The sequence below is a fragment of the Somniosus microcephalus genome, chromosome 3 (assembly GCF_052327205.1).
Source record: "Somniosus microcephalus isolate GS21.2 chromosome 3, FLI_Smic_1.0, whole genome shotgun sequence".
NCBI lineage: Eukaryota > Metazoa > Chordata > Chondrichthyes > Squaliformes > Somniosidae > Somniosus > Somniosus microcephalus.
Window position 1 is genome coordinate 340,663,676 of NC_140989.1, and position 26,186 is coordinate 340,689,861.

General features: G+C 43.1%; 1 protein-coding gene across 1 annotated transcript in view; it reads right to left on the bottom strand.

Annotated features, from left to right (window-relative positions):
* The window catches only part of LOC147122286 (palmdelphin-like), a 141,373-nt gene that overhangs the window by 103,425 nt on the left and 11,762 nt on the right, over window positions 1-26,186 (bottom strand). Inside the window, exon 2 of the mRNA XM_085983255.1 lies at window positions 15,686-15,784. The gene's annotated coding sequence lies outside the window, so the exon portion shown is untranslated. The remainder of the gene's footprint in view (window positions 1-15,685; window positions 15,785-26,186) is intronic.

The window sequence follows — 26,186 nt, forward strand, 5'->3', positions numbered from 1 at the left end:
GGGGGTGGGGGGGGTAGGGGGTAGGGGGAGAGGGGGTGGGAGAGGGGGTGGGGGGGTGGAGAGGGGGTAGGGGTGGGAGAGGGGGTAGGGGGTGGAGAGGGGGTAGGGGGTGGGTGGAGAGGGGGTAGGGGTTGAGGGGGAGAGAGGGGGTAGGAGGGAGGGGGTAGGGGGAGGGTGGGGGTGGAGAGGGGGGAGGGGTAGGGGGGGAGAGGGGGTAGGGGGGGGAGAGGGGGTAGAGGGGGGGAGGGAGAGAGGTGGGGGGGTGGTCTTCCTGGCTGCCTACCTTTCTTCCGCGGTATTCCCCGAGCCCAGGTGAGCTCAGCGAGGGAGAACACGACATGCGGCGTAAGGCCTGCTTTTACCAGCATAAGAGTTGAAAAAAAAACTTTTTTCACTTATTTATAATTTTAAAATACTTTCAAAAAAGGTAAGTTTATTTTTAGCCTTGTTAAATTAAATTTTTGTTTAAAATATTTAATTTAATGTAATTTTAACTAATTTTAAATACGTGATTTAAAAAAGAAATTATTTAATGTTTAACTTTCTTTAAGTGATCCCCTTTTATACTTTTGACAGGTCTGTCCCAACAGACCTGTCAAAAGCGTTAAGGAGGATTCCCTTCTTTGATTGGTCCCCCATGGCGCACGTAATCCCAGGGATGCTTGTGAACCACATGCACCCCTGGGATACCTGGGCCTCTGTGCATTTCGTAGAGCAGAGGCCCAGGATCGCAAGTCTCGGCACCTACGGAGCCAGCAGGTAAGCGCATAGATTTTTTCCGATTGGAAGCATCCGCCCGCAGGAAACCTCCGATCGGAAATTCAGGCCCCATATGTTTCTTTTTTATAATCATGATGATGCCCTTAAAGGGGCAATTGTTATGCTGATTCTTACTTGGTGACACTGGGGCAACTCAGTGTCACCCTTAATGGTCCATCAAAATAGGCCCATCCTCCCCAAGGAGCATGAAGTTAAAAAAAAATTATCCCTTTATAAGTTTATCATTCAAGTTTATTGTTCAATGGAATATTCTTTATCCCTATCGCAGGGATTGTAATGGAAATTCAAGAGGTGCATTCTGCCAGCAAACTATTTGTGGAATTCTAAGTGATGGAATATTTTCTGTTACCATTTAAAATCTCCTGGGAAAGAAGAACTGAACAAGAGAACTCTGTTAGACCTGAACTAAATCCAACTTGTTGCGTCAGCAGGTTGTACACTGGTACAGAACATCATGGCATTAAAATGTATCCGATGTCAAGATCGAGGTCAGTACTCTGAGGTGGCCTCAGTTTAAGTTGAACATTAACAAAGACAGACTAGCACTTCTAACTGAATAATGCATGGGAAGGAAGGTCAAGGGTTTCAATCCATTTCCTGGTTAATTTAACAAAACACTTTTCAATTTTAATTTATTAACTATGCATTACATTTAAATTTTCTTCACTCCAAAGTTTTGAAGACACCATGGTAAATCTAAAATAAAATGTGAATAACCTCTGTTAGTGTCTTTTAACCCTCCTTTGGTTGATATTTCTCCAATGTTCACTAAGCTAAGTGATTTCCAATGATTTTTCTTTGTCAACGTAGACACAAGTTTTTTCAGGCTTGCGATTTCTGTTGTGCCAGCTGCAATTCCCCTCCCTCCCTTCCCAAATTTATTCATACTGATTTCTCTATCTATTCAGCGGTCCTCTGCATGGCATAGCATTTGCTTGGCAAGAGAGCAGCCCGTCAAGCCATTCCCACGGCTGTCAATCAGTGTATCCCTCTGCCAGCCCTTAATCAAAGGTCAGACATAGGGAGGATGCCCATCTTTTTCATAGGACTGAGGCCTGGTACTGTGAGCTTGCCAGAGGGGCGGGGTCAGTTCTTCTATATGGAACACTGGTTGAATTCTCAGCAACATTGGTACCAACTTAACAGCTGGGTAGACTGGAGTTCTCTTGTGGTGAGTCACTTGCTCAAGGGGTATACTCATGAAGGAACTTTTGTACTGAGGGGTTTCAAACCAGGAACCCCTAATTGAAAAGGAACGTCTACAAGCGGGAGCATACAAGCCAGTGCTTGTAGATGAACATTGCTGTTAGTGACAGCAGCCTGGGAGATTCGCTGATATTTCTTCTCTCTAGCCTCTGATGGTGCCTTCCATTCATGGCTCAATTAACTGAAGGCTCATCGATACAGACCAATGTCACGCTCAATTGTTTATGCCGCATAATGTTGACAACCAATAGACTGCGCTATTTGTGTCTTTTGTTTTCAAAATGTCAAAACAATGGTAGAACTTTATACCGCATTTACACTGCAGGGACTAGTTGAGAGCAGAACCTACTTGTAACGATCAATAACATGTCATTCTATAGTGGACACTAGGTGGAGCTGTAGAGCTGGATATAGCTGTATGTACAAGACTACACTACCCAGCTGTATGTATATTAAGACTACATTACCCATGAGGCACTAGGCCACCCACAAGGCAACAGTCAAGATGGAAGCCTCTACAGATACTGTACCAGTCCACATGTGCTCAATAAAGTAACTAGCAAAAGCTAGCTGTGTTCATAATAAGAATGTCTATTTATTAATGAACATAAGATGGTACCAGGAGTGGTGAAGATCTGCTGAAAATTGTGAAAAGCGACATGGAGAATTTGAAGCCACCAGAGTGTTTGAATCTCGAGGGAAATGTCGACTACAATTGGCGGATTTTTAAACAACAATTCGAACTGATTGAGCAGTGCAAACCAGCAGCACTGTGCAATAATGTCAGCTTCGTACCACATCCAAACTGGGGAAAAGGAAGCATTCCACACACATACTCTAATGCACATACAGAGCACCACTCAGCAGCAATGGAATGCTGGTAAAATGTTATATAAAGTACATTAATGCATTTCTACAATGGGTGTTAATCTGTTTTTATATATATCATACAATACAATTTCAATCTATTTAAGTAAAGAAGTTCATTCTTTAATCTGTTTTAAATTTACTTTTAAATAAAGTTCCTTTTGTCCAACTTTATTTTAAAGTAGTAATCTGGGTTTATTTTATCTATGTCTTTTAATATTGCAAGTGTTCTGTGAAGCCTTACATTTGGTGTGTAGAATTTTCATTTTGAAAGATTAGTTTGCAAGGCATCGCATCTCCTTCACAACCTTCCAAACAACAAATGAACTAGTTCCCTTGGTAAGAATCTTATTTACCCAATCTTTGTACCATAATCTGCTTTATGAGCTGTGACCTAATGAATGTTACAGACTAAGTACACGGGCGGGCGTCAGTAGATTGTAAACTGTTGATTAACACCGGCCACCTGAATGCTTTGGTGGGAAGAAGGATTTTATACCACTTCTGGATTTATTTAATATGTGTGAGTGGATATTAGTTTGCTATCCTTTTAAAATAAAAAAAAGTACAAATTTTTTATTTTGCTATTATTATTCATCACTCTTCTCTTGGTACAGTACTCTTATAAAAAAATCTTTAATTTAAAAGAATAGCTGGTGTCCCTCAACAAATCCAGAAGTGATTTGGAATCCTCCTTCTCCTGTAAATGGCCAGATATATGGGTATTGTCAGTGACCTACTTACAGGGCAGTCCCGATGCCACTCTGTAGGAGTGTTAAAAGGTGTTGGTGTTAATTATGTGACCTGCACCCAGTGTTAGTCACATGACTTGCTCCTGCTGGGTAACTAGCTGCAAGCAAGTTGTGTTAGTCATGTGACCTGCACCCAGTGTTAGTCACATGACTTGCTCCCGCTGGGTTACAAGCTTCAAGCTAGTGTTAGTCATGCAACCAAGTTTCGAAAAGGTAAGTGACTTTCCTTGCAAATTTCATTTGACCTTCACCAGGACTGAAATGGTGTAATCCTGTGACCTGTCATGTGGGTGCAAAATGGTCACTTACACCTTCCTGTTTTGACACATTCCTTTTTTTTATACTTTTGTTTAAACAGTGTGTGCTGATGACATCAGCTGGGAACTAGCTTAGTGAAGATTTTTGTGGGAGCTAAATTAACATTAGTATAGTCATGATTCAGGGTGATTAAGCATGTGTATATGGTATGTGTGTTAATTCTGCTTCATTGTATCATCTGGTTGGTATCTCCTCCCAACCACTTCCCTCAGCCATCCTATCACAATGTACTGCTTAAATAAAAACATGAGATGATGATTGTGTCTCTACTGACCCATTTGTGTCTAAAATAGTGGTTGGGGTAGGTTAGCATGACCAAGATCCTGAGCGGAATGAAATTGCTGATTCAATCACTTGTTGCCTGCCCATTCCAATATTTGAACAGACCTTGATTTAGACTGTCCAAGCTCCCACTGGAAACAGGATGGGGCCTGGAGAATAAATGCAAATTGGGGTCAGATTTTTCGCCACATATGTTAATGACTTGGATGAAGCAATAGAGTTGTATGTTAAGTTAGAAGGCACAGTCAATTGTATAGATGGGAGCAGAAAATTATAAAGGGAAATAGACAGATTAAGTGAGTGGGCAAAACTGTGACAGATGGAGTTCAATGTGAAGTGTGAGGTCATCCCCTTTGGATCTGATGAAGTCGAATCAGAATATGCTGCCACAGAAGCCTTGATGATGTGTTACTGCAGTGCATCCTGTAGTACACACTGCATCCTTAGTACACTGGTGGTGAAAGGGGTGGATGTTTAGGCTAATGGATGAAGTGCAGATCAAGCGGACTGCTTTATCCTGGTTGGTGTCAAGCTTCTTGAGTGTTGTTGTAGCGGCACCTATCCAGGCAAGTGGCGCGTGTTCCATTATACTTGGAAATGCCTTGTAGATGGTGGAAAGGCTTTGGAGAGTCAGGAGGCAAGCCACTCATCACAGAATACCCAGCCTCTGACCTGGTCTAGTAGCCATGGAATTTATGTAGCTTGTCCAGTTGAGTTTCTTTTCAATGGTGACCCCCCACCCCCAGGATGTGGAAGATGGACGTCTCCACGATGGTAATGCCATTGAATGTCAAGGGGCGATGGTATAAAGCTCTGTCTTGTTGGAGATTCACAAGAATAATACCAGGGCTTAAAGGTTAAATTATGATGACTGGTTGCAGGAATTTAGTTGGTATTTCCTTAAGATTAGAAGATTGTGGGGTCATAATTGGGCCATTAAAAATGATAAAGGGATTAAATAGGGTAGCTGCAGAGAAACTATTTCCTCTGGGAGGGGAATGCAGAACAAGGGACCAGTTGGAAGTGAAATCAGGGAGCATTTTTTCACCCCAAGGTTAGTGGAATTCTGGAACTCTCTTCCCCAAAAGGTTGTGGATGTTGGGTCAATTGAAATTTAAGACACATTTGTATTGTGTTGAAGGGTATCAAGTGATATGGAGTGAAGGCAGGTAAATGGAGTTGGGGTATAGATTGCCGTGAGCTAATAGAATGGCGGGACAGACTCGAGGGGCTGAATGGCCTATTCTTGTTCCTATGTAGATGACATAATTACAACTTCCAACACCATTTTCATGTCTGCCCATATTGCCACTGCCAGTTCCTGTTCTTGCTGACCAAACGTAGGTAGTGGAAGTCGCGAGGTGACCATTTTGCACAGTTAAGGACAAATTTGGAACAGTGCTGTAAAACAGGACTCTGCTTTGTTTATTCAAGGCCCTGAATGCATGTTTCATGCTCCGTGTAAATTTGGAAGTTGCCGGTTTCTATTTTGGCAGCCGTGCACTTCTGGGGGAGATAGACCGTGAGAAACCACGGCCCGAAATTGGTCCCCCAATGTAAATGTGTCGCCCAAAGACGAGCACAATGAGGACCGACTTTCCCCCTATTAAAATGCAATGAGAGGCTTATCTCTGTTTTTAGTTCTCAAAAGAAACTCAACCAAAAATCTTAACCCGTCTTTCCTCACTATCGATGCTGACTGACTTGCTGTGTATTTTCAGCATTTTTTTTTGCTTCAAGGGGGGAAAAAAAAACTTGACCCATCAAAACTCATCCCTCGAGTATCCCAACTCTCTCAGCCAGGCATTCGACTACATTTGAACATCCCTGATGATTTTGTCTCTATTACTTTGGCTGGCAGATCATTCAAAACAAGTATCCTTTTATCAACAAAGATTATCATATCAATTTCAAACTTACTTTTCACTAATTTAATTTCATCCTCTGGTCTTAACTAGTCTCATGTAATCTGAAGTAATATTTCACTTTACTTTGCCTATACCACTTCATATTTTATAGACTGATATGAGATTGCCTCTTTAAATGCTTTCTTTTCAGACTGCATAGCTTCAACTTATCTGATCACAGACTCAAGCTCAGAATAGGGCAACAACAGCAACTTGTATTTATATAGCGCCTTTAATGTAGTAAAACGTCCCAAGGCGCTTCACAGGAGTGTTATGAAACAAAATTTGACACTGAGCCTCGTAAGGAGAAATTAGGGCAGGTGACCAAAAGCTTGGTCAAAGAGGTTGGTTTTAAGCGGTATTTTAAAGGAGGAAAGAGAGGTAGCGAGGCGGAGAGGTTTAGGCAGGGAATTCCAGAGCGTAGGGCCTTGGCAGCTGAAGGCGCGGCCACCAATGGTTGAGCGATTAAAATCGGGGATGCTCAAGAGGCCAGAATTAGAGGAATGCAGATACCTTGGAGGGTTGTGGGGCTGGCGGAGATAGTGAGGGGGTGAGGCCATGGAGAGATTTGAAAACGAGGATGAGAATTTTAAAATCGAGGCGTTGCTTAACCGGGAGCCAATGTAGGTCAGCGAGCACAGGGGTGATGGGTGAACGGGACTTGGTGTGAGTTAGGACACAGGCAGCAGAATTTTGAATATCCTCAAGTTTAGCGAGGGTAGAACATGAGAGGCCAGCCAGGCGTGCATTGGAATAGTCAAGTCTAGAGGTAACAAAGGCATGGATGAGGGTTTCAGCAGCAAATGAGCTGAGGCAGGGGCGGAGACGAGTGATGTTCTGGAGATGGAAATATGCGGTCTTAGTGATGGCGCCGGTGAATAGACAGTTTAGATTTAACTATTTTACACAGAGGGAGGTGAATATGTGGAATGGACTACCCTGGAAGACAGTGGAAATGGATAGTGTCAACAAATTGAAGAGGGAGCTGAATAGTCTTTTGACAAAAGTGATTTAGAGGATAGGAGAGAGAATATAACATGGTATTTTTTGAGGCCAGCTAGAGCTCAAAGAGCTTTTCCAGTCTAGTACATTCCTATGTTCCTATGAAAGCTTTCCTCATGGCATATTACAAAGGATTGTCTTGTTGTGCTTCTCTGTACTTTTTCCAATGTGTATATATATTTCTACGACATCATTACCAGAAGGGAACACAATATTCCATCCATCTGTGGTCAGACCAGTACATTGTAAAGATGTAGTTTTACAACTCTCTGGTTATTCCATCTTTCATGATTGAGGACAGGTATTTAAGACACTTATCAAACCAAAATTAAAACTTTCTGCTCTCTCTTGTTAGCAGTAGGTCTGGATTGTAGGCAGAGAGAAGAGTTAGTGGAGGGACTGTGAGGTATATGAAAATAATAGTAAACATCGTCCAAATCAAAATTGTTTTGTTTTAACTGAATTTCAGTGTAACTATTGACAGCTGGTGTGGGGCTAGAAGTTTAGAAGCTACTATTCCAGCAGGGAATATAAATGGAAGCAGGTGTTTTCTGTCTTGGTATGAATAAAGTTTACTATAAATAAATCATTCCATTTTGCTTAAAACTGACGTCTATAAGTTATTCGAAATGTATCTAGCTAACCTGCTGCAATATGTGGTGATATAGTTTGTGTCCTAAAGGGCCAACCCAAAAATTTCAAATAAAGCCAATATTTAACCTCGGCAAAAAAACTATAGATTTGGACAGCCATACTTTATCAGTATTGCCTATTCTATAATAGTGATATCTTAAACCTGATTTGCTGATTTCAAGATTTTTACAGTGAATGTTATCACCAAGTGTGAATTGCACGTATTCGCACAAAACTTAAACGTACACAACTTTACAAATAAGCATCCCATCTTCCACTGTCCAAAATTCTGCTGCCCCTATCCTAACTCGCACTGAGTCCCGCTCACTCATCACCCCTGTGCTCGCTGACCTACATTGGCTCCCGGTTAAGCAGCGCCTCAATTAAAAAAAAATTCATCCTTGTTTTCAAATCCCTCCACGACCTCGCCCCTCCCTATCTCTGCAACCTCCTCCAGACCTACAACTCTCTGAGATATCTGCGCTCCTCCAAATCTGGCCTCTTGCGCATCCCCGATGGCGAGTGGCGAGAGCGGCGGCGGGAATCTCGGCGGAGCGAGGCTTTAAAGAGCGCCAGAGACCAGGTAGGCCTCAGGGCGGCGAGAGCGGTGGCAGGAATCTTGGTGGAACAAGGCTTTAAAGAGCGCCAGAAACCAGGTAGGCCTCAGAGCGGCGAGAGCGGCGGCGGGAATCTCAGCAGAGCGAGGCTTTAAAGAGCGCCAGAGACCAGGTAGGCCTCAGAGCGTACTAATCTCCAATCTCCAATCTCAGAGAGAGGGAGAGAAGTAAAAAGTAATCGAAGTGTGACGTCACCAGAAAGCAGGTAAGTGATTGGTTGGTGAGTATTTCTCTCTTTTTTAAACTTTAGCTCTGTGGTTTATAATTTCTAAGGTCTCTGTGGTGTAGCGGGGACTGTTGGTCAACCAGGGCCCTTAAATATACCATTTAACTGTACTGTAATTGGTGGGATTGATTTGATTTAATTTAATTGCAATGAATTAAAGGGTAAGTCATGACAGGAGAGCCCAGCCCCGTGGTATGCACCTCCTGCACTATGTGGGAACTCAGGGACACTTCCTGTGTCCCTGACAACTATGCATGCAGGAAGTGTGTCCAGCTGCAGCTACTAGCAGACCGCATTGCGGCGCTGGAGCTGCGATTGGATACATACTGGACCATTCACGATGCTGAGGACGTCGTGAATAGCACGTTTAAGCAGTTGGTCACACCGCAGGCAAAGGTTGGATAGGCAGAAAGGGAAGGGGTGACCAACAGGTAGAGTAGTAGGCGCAGGCAGGTAGTGCAGGGGTCCCCTGTGGACATCCCCCTCTCAAACAGATACACCACTTTAAGTACTGTTTGGGGGGATGGCTTATCAGAGGAAGGCAGCAGTAGCCAACTTCCTGGCACCAGGAGTGGCTCTGCTGCACAGGATGGGAGGAAAAAGAGGGGTAGAGCTATCGTAATAGGGGATTCTATTGTAAGGGGAATAGATAGGTGTTTCTGCGGCCGCAAACGAGACTCCAGGATGGTGTGTTGCCTCCCTGGTGCAAGGGTCAAGGATGTCTCAGAGTGGCTGCAGAACATTTTGGAAGGGGAGGGTGAACAGCCAGTTGTCGTGGTGCATATAGGTACCAACGATATAGGTAAAAAACGGGATGAGGTCCTAAAAGCTGAATATAGGGAGTTAGGAGGTAAATTAAAAAATAGGACCTCAAAGGTAGTAATGTCAGGATTGCTACCAGTGCCACGTGCTAGTCAGAGTAGAAATAGAAGGATATTTCAGATGAATACACGGCTAGAGGAATGGTGTGAGGGGGAGGGATTCAAATTCCTGGGACATTGGAACCGGTTCTGGGGGAGGTGGGACCAGTTCAAACCGAATGGTTTGCACCTGGGCAGAGCCGGGACCGATGTCCTAGGGGGCGTGTTTGCTAGTGCTCTGGGGGAGGGTTTAAACTAAAATGGCAGGGGGTTGGGAACCTGAGCAGGGGGACAGAGGAAAGGGAAACAAGGGTTAAAAGCAAAAGATAGGAAGGAGAAAAACAAAAGTGGCAGTCAGAGAAATCAATGGTTTAAATCAAACATGGCCACAGTAAATAATAATTCTAATAGGTCTAAGCATTAAAAAAACAAGCCTGAAGGCTTTGTGTCTTAATGCAAGGAGCATTCGTAATAAGGTGGATGAATTAGCTGCGCAAATAGAAGTAAACTAATATGATTTGATTGGGATTACGGAAACATGGCTCCAGGGTGGCCAAGGCTGGGAACTCAACATCCAGGGGTATGCAATATTCAGGAAAGATAGGCAAAAAGGAAAGGGAAGCATTGCTGGTTAAAGAAGGGATTAACACAATTGTAAGGAAGGATATTAGCTCTGATGATGTGGAATCTGTATGGGTAGAACTGAGAAATACCAAGGGGCAGAAAATGTTAGTGGGAGTGGTACATAGACCTCCAAACAGTAATGCGGAGGTTGGGGATGGCATTAAAAGGGAAATTAGAGAAGCGTGCAATAAGGGCACAGCAGTCATCATGGGTGACTTTAATCTACATATAGATTGGGCTAACCAAATTAGTAACAATGCTGTGGAGGAGGAATTCCTGTAGTGTTTATGGGATGGTTTCCTGGACCAATATGTTGTGGAACCAACTAGAGATCAGGCCATCTTAGACTGGGTGATGTAAGAAAAAGGAGACTTACCATCAAGTAACTTTAAAGTAAGCTTTAAGTAACTTATAAACACACTATATACAAGAGAGGTCTTTACCATGCCTCTGGTAGAAGCCTCTTACAATGCTGAACAGACCAGTATTTATACCAGTCCAACAGGAAGTGACATATGACAGGAAGTGAGGTATGTACACAGTTCATAGTTCACAGTTCACAGTTCACAGGAAGTGATGACATAACTTCCCGGAAGTTATTATTTTTATCACACTGGGTATTATGTAATGAGAAAGCATTAATTAGCAATCTTGTTGTACGAGGCCCCTTGGGTCTGAGCGATCATAATATGATAGAATTCTTCATTAAGATGGAGAATGAAGTCATTGACTCGGAGACTAGGGTCCTGAATTTAAATAAAGGAAACTACGATGGTCTGAGGCGCGAGTTGGGTAGGATTGATTGGGGAATGTCACTCAAAGGGTTGACGGTGGATAGGCAATGGCAAACATTCAAAGACCGCATGGATGAACTACAGAATTTGTTCATCCCAGTTTGGCATAAAATTAAAACAAAAAAGGTGACTCAACCGTGGCTAACAAGGGAAATTAGGGATAGCATACGATCCAAGGAGAGGACATATAAATTGGCCAGAAAAAACAGTAAACCTGAGGATTGGAAGCAGTTTAGGATTCAACAAAGGAGGACAGAGGGATTAAGAAGGTGAAAATAGAATGAGAGTAAGCTTGCAGGGAACATAAAAACTGACTGTAAAAGCTTTTATAGTTATGTGAAGAGAAAAAGATTGGTGAAGTCAAGCGTAGGCCCCTTGCAGTCAGAATCAGGGGAATTTATAATGGGGAACAAAGAAATGGACAAAATTAAATACATATTTTCATTCTGTCTTCACAAAGGAGGACACAAATAACCTCCCAGAGATGTCGGGAACATAGGGTCTGATGAAAGGGAGGAACTGAAAGAAATCAGTAGTTGTAGGGAAATGGTTTTGGGGAAATTGATGGGATTGAAGGCCGATAATCCCCATAGCCTGATAATCTACATCCTAGGGTACTTAAGGAAGTGGCCCTAGAAATAGTAGATGCATTGCTGATCATCTTCCAACATTCAATGGAATCGGGAACAGTACCCATGGATTGGAGGGTAGCTAATGTTACCCCACTATTCAAAAAAGGTGGTAGAGAGAAAACGGGGAATTACAGACCGGTAAGCCTGACATCGGTAGTGGGGAAAATGCTAGAGTCCATTATAAAAGATGTAATAGCAGAGCACTTGGAAAACAGTGACAGGATCGGACAAAGTCAACATGGATTTACAAAAGGTAAATCGTGCTTGACTAATCTACTGGAATTTTTTGAGGATGTAACTGGTAAAATTGATAAAGGAGAACCAGTGGATGTGGTGTGTTTGGACTTTCAGAAGGCTTTCGATAAGGTCCTGCATAAGAAATTAGCATGTAAAGTTAAGGCACATGGGATTGGGGGCAAGGTATTGACTTGGATAGAGAACTGGTTGGCAGACAGAAAGCAAAGAGTTGGAATAAACGGGTCTTTTTCCGAGTGGCAGGCAGTGACTAGTGGGGTACCGCAGGGATCGGTCCTTGGACCCCAGCTATTCACAATATATATTAATGATTTAGACAAGAGAACTAGATGTAATATCTCCAAATTTGCAGATGACACACAGCTGGGTGCGTGTGTGTGCTGTGAGGAGGATGCCGAGAAACTCCAGGATGGTTTGGACAGGTTGGGTGATTGGGCAGAAGCATGGCAAATGCAATATAATGTGGATAAATGTGAAGTTATCCACTTTGGTGGCAAAAACAGGAAGGCAGATTATTATCTGAATGGCAATAGACTGGGAGAAGTGGAAGTGCAACGAGACCTGGGTGTCCTTGTGCACCAGTCGCTGAAGGTAAGCATGTAGGTGCAGCAGGCAGTTAAGAAGGCAAATGGTATGTTGGCCTTCGTAGCGAGAGGGTTTGAGTACAGGGACAAGGATGTCTTGCTGCAGTTGTACAGGGCCTTGGTGAGACCACATCTTGAGTATTGTGTGCAGTTTTGGTCACCTTATCTGAGGAAGGATGTTCTTGCCATGGAAGGAGTTCAGCGAAGATTCACCAGGCTGATACCTGGGATGGCAGGAATGACGTATGAGGAGAGATTGAGTCGATTGGGCTTGTATTCGCTGGAATTTAGAAGAATGAGAGGGGATCTCATTGAAACTTATAAAATTCTGACAGGACTGGACAGACTAGATGCAGAAAGGATGTTCCCGATGGTTGCGGAGTCCAGAACCAGGGTTCACAGTCTAAGGATAAAGGGTAGGCCATTTAGGACAGAAATGAGGAGGAATTTCTTCACCCAGAGAGTGGTGAACCTGTGGAATTCTCTACCACAGAAGGCAGTAGAGGCCAATTCATTAAATATATTCAAGAAGAAGTTGAATATATTTCTTGAGGCTAAAGGGATCAAGGGGTATGGGGAGAAAGCAGGGACCGGGTCCTGAATTTGGATGATCAGCCATGATCGTATTGAATGGCGGAGCAGGCTCGAGGGGCCGAATGGCCTACTCCTGCTCCTATCTTCTATGTTTCTATCGCTCCACCATTGGCGGCCGTGCCTTCAGCTGCCTAGGCCCTAAACTCGGGAATTCCTTCCCTAAACCTCTCCGCCTCTCTACCTCTCTTTCTTCCTTTAAGATGCTCCTTAAAACCTACCTCTTTGACCAAGCTTTTGGTCATCTGCCCTGATATCTCCTTATGTGGCTCGTGTCAAATTTTGTTTTATAACGCTGCTGTGAATTGCCTTGAGACATTTTATGTTACAGGTGCTATATAAATACAAGTTGTTCTTGTTTCTTTGTATTGGTGTCCTAGCCCTTCAGAATATCAAAATGATATGAAAAAGGGCCATTAAAATTGTTTTAAATATTGATTTTTCTCTTTTTTTAAAGAGCTGACCATAAATAGATTTTATTTTAGGCACAATGGATCTTCTTTTAGATCTTCAGCAATTGCCTCAGTGGTTTAGAATGTACATTTGAATTGTTAGACCTGACATACTGTCACTGTTCAAAGGTTGCAGCTTTGAGTCAAATGTTTGACATACCACATCATTCCGTCAGTGCAATCACTTGTGCAGCATCACTAACTGCATTTCACTAAAGTGTAACATTCACACCTCTGGTCTAGTTACTTGAATTGATCTCCGGTTCTGTGAAACCTTTGGCTCCTTATTTTTTTTTCCCCATTTCAGTTTAGTTTTGTGATCGCTGCCACCTTCTGACTCACGATTTCCTCTGCATATGGCTGCATGTAACTTTTTCCATATTGGTGTAACTTTTTAAGCAGAATGATTCTACTTTGTAGGAGAGGACTTCTGTTCAGTTTCCAAAAGGAAATGATTGGACGTATACACCCAGGGCATCAGAAATAATGTACAATAGACTCTTTGTGACGAATGTTCAATGGATTAACCCCTCCAATACTAAACTTTCTTACTAAGTTGCAAAGTTCTACCAGAATGATATGACCAAAAACGCAGTTTGACTACTTAGTGAAGCATGACTAAACAAATCAGTAACTGATCTAATAATAAACAGCAATATAAATAGATCAGTCAAACAGCAAACATTTCTGAAATTCAATATGTCCTCATAACTATGTGCGAAGAGACATCTAGTTGGGTACAAGAACGGGTTGAAGTTCTGATGTGGAGGCTCAGGGGTTCTACCAAGTATCTACTGTAACTTTGGCAATTGCCCTGTTTCTCTGTCAGTTCTGGGATTTTCCAGTCAGTCTTGTAAGGGGAAAACCCTCTACCTGCCCCTTGCAAAGCTAAAGACCTCAGGGGGTGGCTCAGTGGGGATGGGGGTTGGTGGCAAGGGACATGCTACGCCTGAAGTTAACCCTTGTTTGGTTCAGTCAGAACCTGGTGCATTATTGGAGGTTGATACACCGAGAGAGATGAGGTGTACTGTCCTCCAGATGGACACAAGTGGGTGCCACCAAGACAGAGGGCATGTCCCAGGCCAGGGAAGTAGTCGGCAATACCCCAAACTGGGAGATTGTATTTTTTAAAAATAATCTGGATTAGTTTCCTTCCACAGGGGGCCGAGTGGGGGCACCATGGGGATAGGTGCCATATTTTCTGGCTGCATGGGGCAGGTAGGTGCCTGCAATGGCACAGGTGCCCGCTGACCCAATGAAAATTAGGTGCCCTCCCACTGACCTTACCAACTCCAGTGAGGTCAGTGCTGTATGGCACCAGTGGGCACAATCCCAGCATCACTGCCAGTATCACGACCAGCTGATGTTCAGCACCTGAAACCTTAACCTGCCTTTTCTTGTTACAGATGTTGACAGACCTGCTATGTATTTCCAGCATTTTCTCTTTTTTTTAAATTTTGGACAAAGGTTACCTTTTGAACCTTGATAAGGAGTTTGAGAATAGCCCTGTTCAACAGGACACCTTCAGATCACAACAACACTTTTGTGAGAGAGTTTTTTTTGTTGAAAAACTTTCGTCCTGATGCTGTACGGTGATGAATGTCAGACAGATCTGTATTGGTGGTTTTTTTTTAATGCAGAAATCATTTTACTTCTTAGAGGAACGTGATGTTATAACTGATTTAAAGGTTTATTTTTAACTATATAAAATAACAAATCTGACGCATGAAGAAATGAGGGGTACCACACTGAACTGGAAAGCTGTCACTTAAATTTTCTCAGCAGATTTATTTGTGCTTAGGTCAAGGCTTGGCACTTGTGAAGAGATCCTCCTGGTGCAGACACATTGAAGGACATTCCAGATCAATACCGACAGGAGCTCAGGGCAGAACTGCTGAGAGGTTCAAGCAGTTCGGTGTATCACGTAAACACTTATTTGTCTTCAAGAGCAGATCTGTAGAGAGATATGCTGAATGCCTGCTGTGTCAGTGATCTGGAATATCACAACAGACTTAATGAACTGATTTGAATTTATATTAAAAAGTATACAAAGCCTCAGCCATGATTTATTAACGATAACCTTGCATGTATATTAATCAAAGCCTCGTGTGCATTCTGTCTTAATGAGCAAGAATATTTAACCAGGGTAATTTGAAGAATCATTGCTGGAATTAGTTTGACTAATTCCACATGGAAGGGTATAAAAGTTTGACAAGTTCCATACACAATACAAAAGGACAGTGGGGGCACAACAAAGTTAGGCTAGATTTATCATTCTATAAAAAGCCTGTGATTGATCTTACCTTAAAGGCAGTAAAGAGGTGCAGTCTTCCCCACCAGTTGTTCAGTGAAGTGCTCAGTCTGGGAGCTCCTCAGATTTGGACTCTCACAGCTGGTAAGTGCTGTAATATATCATCAATATCATAAATTCCTCAGGTCACAGCCTGGCACAGGAAATCATTTACCGGAATAATGAAAGCTACAGTTTAAAGCCACACAGCCCTACTGCAGAAATGAAATGCGTATTATCAACATTTATGTTCTAAACCCGTATAAAATTCTGCTGCTCCAGAAAACGGTACCTTTTAAAGGACTGCTGCATTGGAGGTCATTTTGGGAGTTCCCAATTATTTTATCAACTTTCTTGTTGCATGCATGAAGAAAATGAGTTTGTTGCTCATGCATGGTTGAACATAAACTGAAGTAAACCGGCATGTTTTATTTCTAAATGGCATTTAACTTTTTATTTATTTTGAATAGTGTTACAAAGACCATTGGGCTGGATTCTTACACTGGAGATGGTCATGCAGTTTTGGCCATAAGCTCAGAAGTAAATTGTGCCAGTAATAACCATAAAATTAAATTAGCGTAACCTCCTATACATTTCTCCCTCATGTACTTATCTAACTTCCCCTTAAATGCATCTGTGCTATTCGCTGCAACTAATCTTTGTGATAGCAAGTTCCACATTCTAACCACTCTCTGGGTAAAGAGTCAGGAGTGTGATGGAACACTCTCCACTTGCCTGGATGAGTGCAGATCCAACAACACTCAAGAAGCTCAACACCCTCAAGGACAAAGCAGCTCACTTGATTGGCACCCCATCCACCATCTTAAACATTCACTCCCTCCACCACCGGCGCACCGTGGCTGCAGCACCATCTACAAGATGCACTGCAGCAACTCGCCAAGGCTTCTTCAACAGCACCTCCAAAACCCACAACCTCTACCACCTAAAAGGACAAGGGCAGCAGGCGCATGGGAACGCCACCACCTCCAAGTTCCCCTCCAAGTCACACACCATATTGACTTGGACATATATCCTTCATCGTCGCTGGGTCAAAATCCAGGAATTCCCTCCCTAACAGCACTGTAGGAGTACCTTCACCACACAGACTGCAGCGGTTCAATAAGGCGGCTCACCACCATCTTCTCGAGGGCAATTAGGGATGGGCAATGAGGCCCACGTCCCGTGAATGAATATTAAAGAAAAGTTTCTCCTGAATTCCCTATTGGATTCATTAGTGATTACCTTATATTTATGGTTCCTAGTTTTGGACTCCCCACAAGCGGATAGTTTCTACATTTAACCTATCAAATGCCTTTGTAATTTTACCATTAGGTCACCCCTCAGCCTTCTCTTTTCTAGAGATCCTGAAGAAAGAAACAGCTACCCAGATTCAGACAGAGTTGTGCCTAGGTGGAGCAAAGGTTGGTAGCCAGGACACAACTGTCAAAACAACTACTGGGTCTCCCTGTAACCTCGCCGTTATAAAAGGTATTTGAGGAGTATAAAATAAAGTCTTGATAATGTATTTTTTCATAGTAACTTTGTACTATTAGGTGATAACTAGCCGGTGGTAAAATAATAGCAGGACCACTTTGGGGATGTGAATTCTACCTGCCTTTGAAAAGAGTTAATACCTTGAAATTACTGCTTGCAACATTAATGTATGTATGACAGTCCTCTGCCTGCCATTTTAATGGAGGCGTTAAACCTTTTATTTTAAACACGTTATTGCCTCATTAAAAGGCACCAAGGTGACCAGTGGGGGATGAGGGATGGTCAGGTCAACAAATAATGGTCCATCAGACCAGTGCATGCCATTCCAGGGAGTGAAGCACAAAAAGTAAATGAAGTATGGGGGATTGCATCTTTGTTAATGGGCTTGCAATTTTGCGTGGTCCACACTCGCTCTTTGTGGCACGTGGCCTGCTCCAACAGGTTGGATACCTGTGCTAAGCGTTCCGTCGCTAAAATGTTTAAATGTCTACAGGGCGTCTGGGGGAGATAATACGTCCACCTTTCAGCACTACCACAGGCTACAGCTTTGACTTCTGCAGTACTGTAAGGCTAAGGAGTTGGCATTGTGCCTGCCAGAGGTGCAGAGCCCAAAGGTTTTCATTGGTGCCTTAATAGGCACAGATGCAGAAATATCCAGCTGAACATATAGGCACTGTCGTTTGTCTGGTGACCCAGTGCTGTGGAACTTGTCCTGCAATTAAGTTGTGTGGGGGAGGATTCCATAGCAATGGGAGTCCAGCATATTGCAGAAATTAATCTTCTTGAGCATTCATATCTCCAATTCTTGTTAATTTATCCTGGTAGAACATAGGGAAATAATTTGCCAGTAATCAGTGAAGTGTGATGCAAATATTCTAGGACTAACCCAGTGTCACTTTCCAGCATTATAGTGGATAGAGCAATGTCGTACGAACGTATCCAATGTTTATCCTCTAATATTGTCAACGGTAATTTCCTTATGATGTTAAAAACTTATTACCTTTTCTTAGCCACTAGAGGACCTGATTGAGCTAGAAAAATAACCGAGCACACTCTGTATCAGTGAGTAGGCTAGATTGGTAGCCTGAACTCTGATTCTATCTGCTGTACACTGTTGTAAAGCAGGCATGACATGGAGGGACGACGGGTAAATGGAGTTGAGGTCACAGATCATCCATGATCTCATAGAATGGCAGAACAGGCTCGAGGGGCTGAATGGCCTACTCCCGTTTTTATGTTCCTCGTACAGTAATCTCTACAAATACAGAGTTTCACACTTTCCTATGTGACACCATGAGTAGTTTGTTCAAGAACCATCACCACACACAAGATAAAAATTAACTCGAGCTGTACTGTGCAGCTCAACAGGAAATCTACATATATTCATGGCTGAGTCAAGGGGGAGCGCCTGCCTAAGTACAAAGTGCTGCAGGCTTATACAATGCAGGTCAAAAGTTGACAGCCAATAACTGCGGGTGTCCAAATACTTTACCTGCTTTTTTCCACAGATTTCAATCATAAGAACATAAGAAATAGGAGCAGGAGTAGGCCATTTGGCCCTTTGAGCCTGCTCCGCCATTTAATAAGATCATGGCTGATCTTCTACCTCATCTCCACTTTCCTGCACTATCCCCATATCCCTTGATTCCCTTAATATTCAAAAATCTATCGATCTCTGCCTTGAATATACTTAACGACTGAGCCTCCACAGCCCTCTGGGGTAGAGAATTCCAAAGATTCACCATCATCTGAGTGAAGAAATTTCTCCTCATCTCAGTCCTAAATGGCTGACCCCTTATTTTGAGACTGTGACCCCTGGTTCTAGACTCCCCAGCCAGGGGAAACATCTACCCTGTCAAGCCCTGTAAGAATTTTGCATGTTTCAATGAGATCACCTCTCATTCTTCTAAACTCTAGAGAATATAAGCCTAGCCTACTCAATCTCTCCTCATAGAACAATCCCCCCCATCCCAGGAACCAGTTGGACATGCCATTCGTACCCTGACAGAGCTGGTATGAGAATTAACATCCTTGCCTCGTCTGCGTAATTTGATGAAAGCTAGTAGCATTAGACTCAATTCGGGCCCGGGTGGCCCTGGAGATGGAGCACGCGGTGTCCACCGGCACGCTTGAGTACTTCCGCGACTGGTGGGCGCCGGGGGGGGCTGGAGTGCATTATCAACCCGGACAACCAAATTCTAATTAAATTTGTTAAGGTTTATTTAAAGTTTTATTAATTTACAGACAATTTGTTTAAGCACCCAATCAAAAGAGTAGACTCAATTCGACAAACAGCGTTTAAGGCCTTAACATTTAGGCAGTCCAGGAAAATACCTGTCTCTCTGGGATTATCAATTTTTATTTGTTTTTGGCGTACAAGTCTGATTTTGCAAGGTCTCTCTTGAGTAGGGTCTTGCTGGTGGCAGGTGTGCACTGTAAAACTAGGCTCATGAGTCCACGGGCTCACCCAATTTGCAGTGTGCCACATTTTGTGATGGCTGGTTTGGGAGGAGTAAAAATTAGGCCTCATTTAAATAGATAATTACTTTAAACTGATTCCCCACTGAATCTTCCATACTCCAGCTTCAACAAAGCTCTTTCCACAGTGTGCACCTTGCTCATATAAAATGGGTATATGGGAGTTCTGGGACATGGTTTGCTCAAGAAGGCCTCTGCTGGTAAAAGTCTTCGTTTTTTTAAAGTTTTAATTATATTAATTACATTTTGCCGCATTTTATTCTGCGCATAAGTTGGTTTTGTTGGGTAGCGTACCAATTTTGCTTTTTGGGAATTTTTCTGCTCGTACTTTCCTTAATTATTCTTGGTTGCTGCTGTCTTTGAAATTATACCATACAAAATGATGAGGAAGAGCTCTTGAGGACGAAAATGCAGGGCAAGCGACACCTGAGGTGTTTTGTGCGCACACCTGTCACCACCCCAGGATCTGTGTTCATAGACACCTCCGCATGGACCTGAACATTTAAAAAGAGATGGGTCTTCACTGCCTCCACTTTACAAGACCGGCTGTTGCGGAGTTGTACCATCAGCTGTAGGATGACCTGCAGACAGCATCTGGAACAGGGACGACGGTTCCACAGAATTGCAAGTTACCACGGCATGAAGTTTTCATGTGACTGGATCCGGCCAAGCCACCACCAGGGAACAGATGCCACATCAGCCAGTCTGCAGTGCACATATGTAACAAGCAAGTAACAAAACTATGGGTTCGATTTTTAACTCCCCTCCGCCAGCAGAAACAGGGTGGTATCGGAGTTAAAATGGAGGTGGTGCCGTCATACTACTTCAGCTCTTCTGGGTGGCAGAGGTGCCTGCCTGAATCAGGTGACAGCCTTATTAATCTATGCAAATTGGGGTCCTATGATGTACATAGGACCCCAATGCCATTGTAACTGTCTACTGGGCAGAGCATCCACCGTGGACGCTCTGCTTAGTAAAACCTGGTGGAATACCAGAAGACCTTCCAGGTAAATGCTAAACTTATTTTTGTGGTGCCTCCAGGCTCCATAAGAACAATGTAGGCCGCTGCTGGCCCCGGCTCCCACTCCCCTCGTGTTATTATATTAACATGCACCACAAAAGTTTCTCAGTCTTCACCATAGTCTTTCCCCTTAGTACATCTACGAGCCTTAGAGAAACTTTTACTAAATTCTCCTAGCTAATACCCGAGTGACCAAGGTGGAGGACATAGCTGGCTGCTCTTTGTGCATTTGAATCTCATGGGACTGAGGTGCCGCCATCAGCCACTGTCCTGAGAAAGACCAGCTGCAGGTTGTATCTCCAAATTGGATGATGGACAACCTGGTCTTACTGCAGCCTTCAGGGGGACCTGACAGACTCACTGGACCTGTATTACTGAGAAAATGCTAGATTCTGTTAAGACCTGCCTGCCAGGCGACTGATGCTAGGTACATTCTCTGATGGGCCAGTGATCAGCAGAAAGGCAGACAGAGCCAAGAAACCCTTGCATATGCTTCTCTCAGTGTGGGTTCCCATAGCCGCCATGGCAGTGGTGCAAGCTGCTTCTTGCAAAGCAAGCACTGTTCTAGAGGTCTCGCTCATGGGGGCAGCCTCTGCAGCCGTTCAAGTTGCCACCCTCTCCATGGAATGGTGCAGTGAGGAGAAACCATCCCAATTGGTGCCTTACATGTTGATGATGGACTTCTCCAGCAGACCAGACAGATGAAAGACACTTTGGGAGACATTCCTCAATTAATGTGCATGGGTTTGATGCTCTGAAAGCAGGGCCCATGAGACTTGTGTCCTGAAGCTCCTCAACCAAGTTCTGATACTTTTGAACCCTCTAATCCACCCCCTTCCCTCTAGCCACTTGTGTGCATTGTGTATTACTCAGTGCAGTCCTTTCTCTGTCACTAGTCTGAAGCCCCTGGTTGCTTTTCTCTGGGATGGTGCTAGGAAGTAATGGAATGAATGACCGTGTGGGAGATGGTGTTCTGGAAGGAAAGCAGCCAGAGTGGGAGGGCTCCTCTTCCTCCATCTCCTCAGGAACATCTTGGGCATTTTGTTTGGATGGAGGACAGAAAGCAGAAATTAATGAGGCCTTTTACCATTTGAGCTCCCTTGTATCTTCCAGGATGTAAAACAATTGCAGCAGTCTAGGTGAGGGCACATATTGGCTGCTGAAGCCTCAGAAGCCAGAAGTGTTCCATCTATGCGCAAGCCTGTTTCTGTCACCTGCCCACCAATCTCTCTATCTCTAACACTTTCTACCACCTGCTGGCCGATGATGCTGAGAGCTTCCTCCTCGTGGAGGGTCAAATAACAAATATTTGTTACTCTTCACCATGTGGACTTTCTCTCCTTCACATTATGCACCATCTTTTCTTGCAACACAAGTGCAGCCTAGGTTACGTAACCATCTCATTCAGCTTGTGGGAATTTGGAAAGGTACCCAGTGACTGCATGCAAGCTTCAAGACTTATAACAGTGACACTCAGAAGTCTAGCATTAATAGTTTAAATGGGTAGCATGAAGGGTTCTACTGATCATGCATTACTCAGCTGGGATGTCGATGGAGTGACAGTTGTGTGCGAGAGCATTGGGGCTTCACTGTGTCCATACTGGCACTACATGCAACACTGAGACATTGATTTACCAAGAGGCCAACATACAAAGTGTTCCTTAGAAACCTTTAATTGGGTGGGTGACATACTTGCCTTGCCCACTTTGGTCAAGCTGTTACATTTTTTCCTGCACTAAGTTGCTCATCTGAGGATTGTGCAAATGACACTAACTACTGCAACCACCTCCCTCCACTTGCCCTCACTGTGGTCTCTTGTCCTGCCAGTCTTGCTTTTACTGTTTGCACGAGGACTTTCATGTCGGCATCGTTGAAGTTTGATGCTATCTTTCCTGCAGGTCTTCTGACTGTCATCACTTTTCACCTCCTCTTCTATGCTCCTTCTGTTGACACTTCCCCCTTAAGCTGCTCCTGGCTTTTAAATTCTAGATCCGGATTTCCACCCCCACACAGACACTTACACCCAATCATTGATGGGTCTCTGCCGATAATTATGTAAATTGGCTGACTCCAGGAAATCTGCCAGGGGCCAATGGGTGGGCGGAAGTGTGCGCCCACTACACTTCTGCCGATGAAATGGGGCATCAGGCAATCTAGGCACACGATTTAAAGCGAAATATTTAAACGCTGGTTGAGCATTTAATAGCTTGATGATCATTGCTAATTCTTGCGCCATTTTCAAGTCTAGCCTAATCTTTCCAGTCATTTAAAGATGTATTTACACTGCTACATTTACTCATTCCTTTAAAAAAAAACTGTTTTGCAACCTGTCTTTAGAATAAAGCTTCTTAAATGTTCTGCAAGGAAAAAAATAACAAAAGCCAGTGTTCCATGGGTTAACTATTAGAAATTCAAAAACCTTGGCACTGCCAAGATCACAGCCAGTACAAATTGCTGGTGGTGAAGACAGCTTGCTGAGTGGAGTATTCATTCTGTGCTGTTGTTATGGCTACAAGCATTTCCGGCTGCAGTTAATGCTTCCCACTATCTTCTCCAGCAGCTGTTTTTTTTTTAGGGATGAAACTTCTAACAGTCCTCTTGTCCTTTCTTGTGTACCAGAGTGAGCCCATTAAATTGTGCAGTCTTATATCTGATTGATTTTCTAAAAGGTCAGTTTTAATAATATATACAATGTTCTGGTTAAAAGACATGACGGGTATGTAGTCTTGTTTTTACGAGCAGCTTTAGGAAATTTGTTATTTTCTCTTTGGTTTCCCTGGTAACTGTACAGAGCTTCCAGGGCTACATAACCTGATGTCGAACACAGGCTATAGAAATTCTCCAGATTTTCTAAATGGGCCGCTCCTGAATGATCTGTTAATAGTGAATGACTATTTCACCAAATGAAGGAAACCATATCTCATCACGTGGCAAAAAAAATAGCTGCCAGTATCCTAAATTGTAGACTTGGAGTTTTGACAGCAACAAGTGACTGAGAGCAAATCATTCCTCAGGCCAGTTTGGGTTTGGAGAGCCAATTTACAGACTCATAGAATCATACTGCATGGAAGGAGTCTATTCGGTCTATTGTGCCTGAGTTGGCTCTTTGGAAAAGCTATCCAATTATTGCTACACCCCTGCTCTTTCACTGTAGCCCTGCAAATTTTTCCTTTTCAAATATATATCTCCAATTCCCTTTAGAAAATTACTATTGAATCTGCTTCCGCCACCCTTTCAGGGCAGTGCATTCCAAATCATAACAACCTGCTGTGTAAAAAAAAAAAATTAAAAAAAAAAATTCCTCCTCTCCTCTCTGGTTCTTTTGCCAATTATCTTAAATCTCTGTCCTCTGGTTATCGACCCTCCTGCCAGTGGAAATAGTTTCTCCCTATCTACTCTTATCAAAACCCTTTATAATTTTGAACACATCTATTAAATCTCCCCTTAGCCCTCTCTATTCTAAGGAGGACAATCCTAGCTTTTCCAGTCTTTCCACATAACCGGTACCATTCTAGTAAATCTCCTCTGCACCTTCTCCAAGGCCTTGACATCCTTCCTAAAGTGTAGTGTCCTAAACTGGGCACAATACTCCAACTGATGCCTAACCAATGATTTATAAAAATTTACCATAGCATCCTGTATTGGTATTTAAAGATCTAGAAAGTCTCCTTTATTGGATGGCAATGCATTGTTCAAGTTTTAAGCCAAACCATGGGGCACATGCTCATTTTATTGAGTGTGCAATCCCTGAGGAAAGCTGTAATTACTGTGATTCAACTTGAACAGGCAGTTCTACATTAAAGCCACTATTCTCTCAAAGCCTTGCACGAGTGACTTGTTTTTTCCTTGGAAGACCTCCTGAGGTGAACCTGAAACATTACAGTATTTTATTCTGTATTATTTTAACACTGTCTCCTTGAGGTATTAATGTGTGGGTAGTGTGATTTAATAAACTGCCCTACATCATGTGAAGCATCGATCTTTTCCACCTGTATCCTTGGTGATTTCATACTTACACTTAATTAACCAGGGACGGAAAGCTTGGATGTCGTTCCCTCTTTTTTTTTCATGAATGAATTGAATTCTGGAGAAACTGCAATTAGGAAAAGTCTGGAGTGTAAATTAGAAAACAGGACTTTCTTAATTCAAATTAAAACATTAGAAATGTCTTTTCCTGCATCAGCTTTCAGGTTTCTCAGTCATGTCCATTTTTTGCCTGATGAATAGGAACATTTTCATTCAGTAAGCAATAATTTCCACCAACGTCAGTGCACGGCAGTCCTGCTGACCAGGTTAGTGTAGGAGTAGCATTGTATCGATCTGCCAGTGTAGGTTTTTAAACTCTCAAGATTGCTTTCATAGAATCATAGAATGGTGCAGGACAGGAGTCGTCGATTTGGTCCATTGTGCCTGTGCTGCCTCTTTGACTGAGCTATCAAATTACAGTAGTCCCAATTCCCCAGCTCTTTCCCCATGACCCTGCAATTTTTTCTCTTTCAAGTATTTATCCCATTCTCTTTGGAAAATTATTATTGAATCTGCTTCCACCACACTCTCAGGCAGTGCATGCCAGATTGTAACAACTCGCTGCATACATTTTTTTAAAATTCGTTTATGGAATGTGGGCGTCGCTGGCAAGGCCAGCATTTATTGCCCATCCCTAATTGCCCTTGAGAAGGTGGTGGTGAGCCGCCACCTTGAACCGCTGCAGCCTGTGTGGTCAAGGTACTCCCACAGTGCTGTTAGGTAAGGAGTTCCAGGATTTTGACCCAGTGACGATGGCCTACTCCTGCTCTTATTTTTTATTTCTTTAAAATTAGTTCAGGCTATTTTTGGCCCCTTTAAGAATGTTTAAATTTATTTTACATTTTTGTTTTAATTAAATTGTATTTTAATTAATTTTTAACACTTGATGATTTATTTTTACAACAGCAAAAATATTTATTTTTATTTAGGTTGTGTGAAAATGTATTTTTTATGTGATTCCTATTCATGCTTGTGGGGATTCCGTATGTAAATGGAATCCCAATAAGCATAATGGGAATCACCCTTTGTGATTGGTTGGGCCGGCCCACATAATCCCAGGGACGCTTGCGAACTGCATGCGCCCCCGGGATACGTGGGCCTTTACGTCGACGTGCACCTGCAGGCCCAGGAGCGCAATTCTTCGTAGGTCCGGGGCCATCAGGTAAGTACGGATTTTACTTGCGGTTCGGAGGCATTCACCCGCGGGAAGTCTCTGACCGCAATTTCAGGTCCAATGATTTTGAATTATCAGGAGTAGACCCCATATTTTAAGTTGTACCTGCATTATGTAAAACAGAACACATAGTAGGGAAGCAGTGAAATATGCATATCCCAGTCAAAAGTGGGACCCAGCTCACTTGTGAATTTAATACTGGTACGAAGAAAAAAAAAATAGATGTTCACCAATATATCTTAGTAACAATATTGTGTAGGTGCAATTTTGCACACGTAAAAGACCACTGCAACTCAATTGCACTTGCAGCATTTATTGCCC